Source organism: Hordeum vulgare, chromosome 7H (assembly GCF_904849725.1).
Source record: "Hordeum vulgare subsp. vulgare chromosome 7H, MorexV3_pseudomolecules_assembly, whole genome shotgun sequence".
Classification (NCBI taxonomy): Eukaryota; Viridiplantae; Streptophyta; class Magnoliopsida; order Poales; family Poaceae; genus Hordeum; species Hordeum vulgare.
Window position 1 is genome coordinate 24928647 of NC_058524.1, and position 7538 is coordinate 24936184.

General features: G+C 42.3%; 1 non-coding gene across 1 annotated transcript; it reads right to left on the reverse strand.

Annotated features, from left to right (window-relative positions):
• Positions 1-228: 228 nt before the first annotated feature.
• On the reverse strand, positions 229-299 carry TRNAG-CCC. Its single transcript has one exon. It is a non-coding gene; the product is annotated as a tRNA-Gly (tRNA).
• Between the last annotated feature and the right edge of the window lie 7239 nt (positions 300-7538).

The following is a 7538-nucleotide window of genomic DNA, read 5'->3' on the forward strand; positions in this document are numbered from 1 at the left end:
TCCTACTGATTTTGGCAACTGGGTAGGAATAAGTTATGAACTTTGGTTGATTGATTTCCACCAGTTGGGAGAAAAAGTGTTGCTAACTGGGGCCTTTGCTGCTGCTTGTGTGACCATGATTTGTGCTAGTATCTTCTTCATGCTGACAGTTTCACCATGACTACAATTTTTCTAGATTCAAAAATAAATTTGGTAGTAATTTCAGCGATTTGAAAAAGGTAAAAAAAATGCGCATCCAGGGAATCGAACCCTGGTCAGTACCGTGGGAGGGTACTATGATACCACTACACCAGATGCGCTTCCTGGCTGATGCTTCTTTGGTGCCGATTAAGTAGGATACGGTACTGAGAACTGCCAAGGAAAAAAACTATGTGGAGAAGTGAGGTATCTATCCCCATACATCTCGCATGCTAAGCGAGCGCCCTACCATCTGAGCTACATCCCGTTTGTGGCATAGTCGCAATTAACAACTTTACTTAACCCGTGGTGACTACATCTAAACTACTTCACCAACCGACTTTAAGAAGAAAAAATCGTCCTACTAGTTTAGATGGGAGGGTAACTGTGAAATTAACCACGGGAATAATCGAAAATCATGTTTATGTCACAGCCTTTTTTTTGCGGGGTAAATTGAGATTTATTGAACTGTAATAGAGTTACAATCAAGAGGCCACAAATCCTCAATACAAGGTCGAGTTCAACCACACAACTATAGTTCTCTCGATGCCGCTATAATTTGCCAAACGATCTGCCACTCTATTTTGACTAGGATGAATTTTCTGGAAAAAAACTGCCTGTTACACATTAACTCCCTTATCTCTAAAACTAAGTGATCAAAAGCAGATTTCATCAAAGTGCTGCTAGATAAAACTGAAAGGGTTTCATAAGAATCCAATTGGACGACCACAGGAAGAGATGAATGTGTGTACCGCCAAAGCCATACCTTGCATGGTAGCATGAATTTCCGCTTTCAATGGATCGTTGCAGTGAAACACATATCGATATGACGCAAACAAAACCTATCACATGGAATTCCGAAGCACCATACCAGCGGTTGCAGACCCGTCCTCACACTGGAATGAACCATCCATAGAAAGAGCAATTGTACTAGGCAATGAAGGAGACCATGGATAACCGGTGGCCTAGTCTTGTGCACAACACATGAATTATCATACTCCCTCCGTCCGGTAATAATTATACTTTTTCCTTTCTGTCAGTCAAACTAGTTAAACTTTGACTAACTTTATTGAAAAAGGTGCTAGCATTTATAACATCAAATTAGTATCAATGGATTTATCTTTATATGAAGTTTCCAAATATATCATTTTCATGCCATATATGTTGCTACTATTTTTTATAAAGTTGGTCAAATTTTAAAAAGTTTGACTAAGTACAAATCTATATGTACACTTATTTATGGACGGAGGGAGTACGTAGCAGACATCTTGCCTTTAATTATCTCTTCCGTACTAAAGCGACCAACAAAAATGATGGATTTATAATAGCTATCCAGAAAATCCACCGTAACATAACTGGTGGAACCTCCTTCCGATGAACCTGGTCCGTACGGAGCTGCCAAATACGCGAGACCAACATGATTACCATGTCACGAACCACATCAGAGCAGCTTGAAAGAAGATGCAATAGCCAATCCTTCCCATTGTCAACAAGGAAATCATCATGTGGAAGATGCCATCTTTTCCTCATTGATAACCAAATAAGGCGTGCATTACTCATGATGATATGGCATTAAAAGAACTTTCCTCTTCCACCCCACACAGGGGACAAGTTGAACGCTCGGACAAATACCTGTAATTTTTTACATTGTGCTGTCAGAAAGGTTCAGACAATACCTTCCAAGCAGTGATTTTCATCTTCTGTGGAACTGAGGACTTCCAAGCAGTGAAGCTTTGGTTCTCTTCAGAGTTGAGGTTTTCCTCTAAGGAATCCGACGAGATCACGAGATTCGTGATAGAGGATTATTTTGTGGCCTGTGTACGTTTGTGATGGACTAGTTGGAGCACCCCTGCAGGGTTTAATCTTTCAGAAAGCCGTGCCCACGGTTATGTGGCAACTTGGAATATTTTGTTAACATCTGGTAATAGGTAACTTAAACATAAGCTAATAAAATTGCCAACTGTGTGCGTAACCGTGACTGTCCCCTCGAAGATCTCTCTTCGATCGGGAACACGGTGGGGTTATGAATGAAGTAGGTAGGTGTTCTGGATCACTTAGTGATCAAGTATTCTCGACCACTAGTATAGTCCACCTTCATAAATGTTCTACGTAAGTTAGCCACCATATCAAGCTTAGGATGCTCCAACCTTAAACACTCCACCCTATCCAACCTAATAACTTGACTAGTTCTGGCACCAAGGTCTTAGATTGATGAGTCCCCGTGGCTCACGGATTCCTCCACAATAGCAACAGGTTCAGGTACCCCAAAGACAAATGATCCCGACGGCACGCAGCTGGCGTGGCAGTACGATGAGGAGACCGACCGCCTGTACGTGAACTATATCCAGAAGATTGAGGCGTGGTCGTCATCGTGGGCCAGCAGGCAGGATAGCATAGCCTTTTCACTTGTTTTGTAGTCCGTAGCGGAACTACATTGGTTGTATGCGTGATGTACTCTGATATATTTATGAGAAGGCAATTGAACCCCTGATTGTCTATCTTTTATTAATATGTATATGATGTGTTACCTGTTTGCGAGACGCTTATATGCGCTCCTTTCCAATTCGGGGCCTCGATCCCCGGATCGGAAAGGACCGCATCTTGGTCGTTACACGAACCTTAAGCGTGTAGACCCTACGGGTTCAGAAACCATGCAGACATGACCGAGACGCCTCTCCGGCCAATAAACAATAGCGGGATCTGGATACCCATATTGGCTCCCACATGTTCCATGATGATCTCACCGGATGAACAACGATGTCGGGGATTCGATTAATCCCATATACAATTCCCTTTGTCTATCGGTATTATACTTGCCCGAGATTCGATCGTCGGTATCCCTATGCCTTGTTCGATCTCGTTACCGTTATGTCTCTTTACTCGTTCCTTACACATGATCTCGTGGCTAACTCCTTAGTCACATTGAGCTCATTTTGATGATGTATTACCGAGTGGGCCCAGAGATACCTCTCCGTCACACGGAGTGACAAATCCCAGTATTGATTCGTACCAATCCAACACACACTTTCGGAGATACCTGTAGTGCACCTTTATAGTCACCCAGATACGTTGTCACGTTTGATACACCCAAAGCATTCCTACGGTATCCGGGAGTTTCACAATCTCATGGTCTAAGGAAATGATACTTGGCATTAGAAAAGCTCTAGCAAACGAACTACACGATCTTATGCTATGCTTAGGATTGAGTTTTGTCCATCACATCATTCTCCTAATGATGTGATCCCGTTATCAACGACATCTAATGTCCATGGTCAGGAAACCATGACCATCTATTGATCAACGAGCTAGTCAACTAGAGGCTCACTAGGGACATGGTGTGGTCTATGTATTCACACATGTATTACGGTTTCCGACTAATACAATTATAGCATGAACAATAAACAATTATCATGAACAAGGAAATATAATAATAACCATTTTATTATTGCCTCTAGGGCTATTTCCAACAACAGTCACATCCTCTTAGATCTAGCTATAATGAACACAAAGAAAGAGGTGATTGAACTCACAGAGGCTCGTGAGGGGGGGGGGCAGGAAAGGTCAGAAAAGCTGAGGACAATAGTCGACATCGTCATGGACCATCGGCTAGCGAGGGAGCTCCGCTTACCTGGTCATCGGTGTCGGTGCGCGTGCAGGAAATATCGAAAGGGGGGGAGAAGGGTGGCGGGGCTTTAGGCGGTGAGAGGATGGGGCTAAATAGGGCGACCAAATTGGCGGGAGGTGAGCCGAAATTCTCCCGACGAATTTTAGGAGACGCACCCGAGCTCGCACCATCTCCCTGTCGCGGGAGCTCGGCATCGTGTTCCCATCCCCTGCCTCGCACGAGCCCGACGCTGCAGAAACCGTTGATTCGGGCGTAGGTCACGGCCGTGACCGGGAGTGTTGTAAAGTTCGTGCCGTACAAGCCAAGCAATGTATGCAGGTCAACCAAACAGTCAGAATCCTTCCCGCGCGGGTCTGGTTGGGTCTTATGCCGACAACCAAACGCGTCCTAATTCTTAAGGAGGCTGTCAATGGAGATGTGGAGATGGTGCCAGTCTGCCAGAGTAGTGTGCGGTGTGTTTAGTTAGAATGGGGTCCAATTGTAACCCGATCTTTGCTACTCCCTCCGTTCCTAAATATAAGACGTTTTAGAAATTCTATTATAAACTACATACGGAGCAAAATGAATGAACCTATGCTCTAAAATATGTCTATATACATCCGTATGTAGTCCATAATGTAATCTCTAAAAGGTCTTATATTTAGGAACGGAGGGAGTATATGATTAGGTCGTACGTCCCAGAGGACAAAGGCAGAAAAGAAATGAAGGGGGGAAACTTATTCCTCTTACCTTTTGCATTTTTGTTCTTATCTTCCTTCTTGATTTGATAAAAAAAATGTGGCTCTGCGATCTCTCGAGACGACAAGGAGCGTGACAATTGATATCAGATTCTGACTGACCCCCAACGACGGATTAGGCTTGGTATCAGTAGAGTTGGACAGTTCCATAAAATCCCTTGTCGACAACTTTGTTTGCGGCGGTGGTGTGGCAGTTGTTTTCCTACAACAGAATCGACGATCTTCGTCTCTTGCGGCAGCATGGTTATTCGGCTACATGTTGGGCCTCCCCTGTTGTTGATGATGATTCTCAGCGTGCGTATGAAATTCAAAGCGGTGGAACTCGATCGATGTAGTTCACGGAGTCGAAGGGGATCAATTTTGTTCATGTGTTTCAAAAAGTGTTCACATTTTGAAAAAGAGTTACAATATTTTTTTTGTGCAATTTCAAAAATTTCATACTTTCCAAAATTTATTCACTTTTAAAATTTCGTTCTCAATTAAAGAAGATGGTCAGAATTCACATTTGTTTGCAACTTTTAAAAAATATTCACATTATTTTTGAAAAAAGATTCATATTTTCAATTTTTTATTCACTTTTTCAGAAAATCACAAGTCAAGAATATTTCTCTGAATTTAAAAACAATCTCAATATTCACATTTAATAAAAATCATGTTTTTATAATTTATCCACCTTTTTATAAATTTGTTTACTTTCATAAATTTGTTTACAGTTCACTAAAAATATTCGGAATTGGAAATTTGTTCACAATTTTCTAAAAAATATATATTATTTTTAATAGGTTTTAGATCATGCAGCTTGTAAAACCTGTGTTTTTGAATGAAAGCCGCTTATTAGCATGATGATGAACTATTGAACTGGGTCGTGGAGCCCATTGATGTCTACTACGCAACCTTTTCCTTGTAGACGTTGTTGGGCCTCCAAGTGCAGAGGGTTGTAGGACAGTAGAAATTTTCCCTCAAGTAGGTGACCTAAGGTTTATCAATCCGCGAGAGGCGTAGGATGAAGATGGTCTCTCTCAAGCAACCCTGCAACCAAATAACAAAGAGTCTCTTGTGTCCCAACACACCCAATACAATGGTAAGTTGTATAGGTGCACTAGTTCGGCGAAGAGATGGTGAAACAAGTGCAATATGGATGGTAGATATAGGTTTTTGTAATCTGGAATTACAAAAACAGCAAGGTAACAAATGGTAAAAGTGAGCACGAACGGTATTGAAATGTGTGGAAACAAGGCCTAGGGTTCATACTTTCACTAGTGAAGTTCTCTCAAAAAAGATAACATAATTGGATCATATAACTAACCCTCAACATGCAACAAAGAGTCACTCCAAAGTCACTAATAGCGGAGAACAAACGAAGAGATTATTATCGGGTACGAAACCACCACAAAGTTATTCTTTGTGATCGATCTATTCAAGAGTTCGTACTAGAATAACACCTTAAGATACATATCAACCAAGACACTAATGTCACCTAGATACTCCATTGTCACCTCAAGTATCCGTGGACATGATTATACGATATGTATCACACAATCTCAGAATCATCTATTCAACCAACACATAGAACTTCAAAGAGTGCCCCAAAGTTTCTACCGGAGAGTCAAAACGTGTGCCAACCCCTATGCATAGGTTCCCAATGTCACGAACCCGCAAGTTGATCACCAAAACATACGTCGAGTACTCACATGAATCCATGTGTGCCAACCCATATGCATAGGTTCCCAATTGTCACAAACCCGCAAGTTGATCACAGCAGATAGACACGTGCAAGACATACGTCAAGTGTTCTCAAATAATCAATCCGATAAGATAACTTCAAAGGGGAAACTCAATCCATTACAAGAAGGGAGAGGGGGAAGAACATCATAAGATCCAACTATAGTAGCAAAGCCCACGGTACATCGAGATCAAGACATCTCAAGAACACGAGAGAGAGAGATCAAACACATAGCTACTGGTACATACACTCAGCCCTGAGGGAGAATGATACGTCTCAAACGTATCTATAATTTTTGATGGTTTCACGCTGTTATCTAGTCAACTTTGGATGTTTTGTTTACCTTTTATATCTTTTTTGGACTAACTTATTAACTCAGTGCCAAGTGCCAGTTCTAGTTTTTTTTTATGTTTTTGACTCTTTTCAGATCCGATTTTGGAACGGAGTCCAAACGGAATAAAATCCCCAAAATGATTTTTCCAGAACAGAAGAAGATCGGGAGGCTTGAGGGCCAAGCAAGTGGGCCCACAGGGAGCCCACAAGCCCTGTTGTCGCGGCCAGGGGGAGGCCGCTGCAACCAAGCTTGTGGCCTCCCTGGCGCCCCCCTGCCATAGGTCTTTGGCCTATCAATTCCCTAAAAATCCAGAAAACAATCAGGGCGTCCACGAAAACACTTTTCCGCCGCCGTAAACTTCCGTTTCCGTGAGATCTCATCTGGAGACCCTCCCGGTGCCCTGTCGGAGGGGACTTTGGAGTTGGAGGGCTTCTTCATCAATGTCATCGCCCCTCCAATGACTCGTGAGTAGTTCACTTCAGACCTACGGGTCCGTAGTTAGTAGCTAGATGGCTTCTTCTCTCTCTTGGATCTTCAATACAAAGTTATCCATGATCTTCATGGAGATCTATCCGATGTAATTCTCTTTGGCGGTGTGTTTGTCGAGATCCGATGAATTGTGGATTTGTGATCATATTATCTATGATATATATTTGAGTCTTTGCTGATTTCTTATATGCATGATTTGATATCCTTGTAAGTCTCTCCGAGTCTTGGGTTTTGTTTGGCCAACTAGATCTATGATTCTTGCAATGGGAGAAGTGCTTGGTTTTGGGTTCTTACCGTGTGGTGACCTTTCACAGTGACAGTAGGGGCAGCAAGGCACACATCGTGTAGTTGCCATTAAGGGTAACAAGATGGGCTTTGTCGTAGATATGAGATTGTCCATCTACATCATGTCATCTTGCTTAAGGCGTTACTCTGTTCTTTTGCACTTAATAC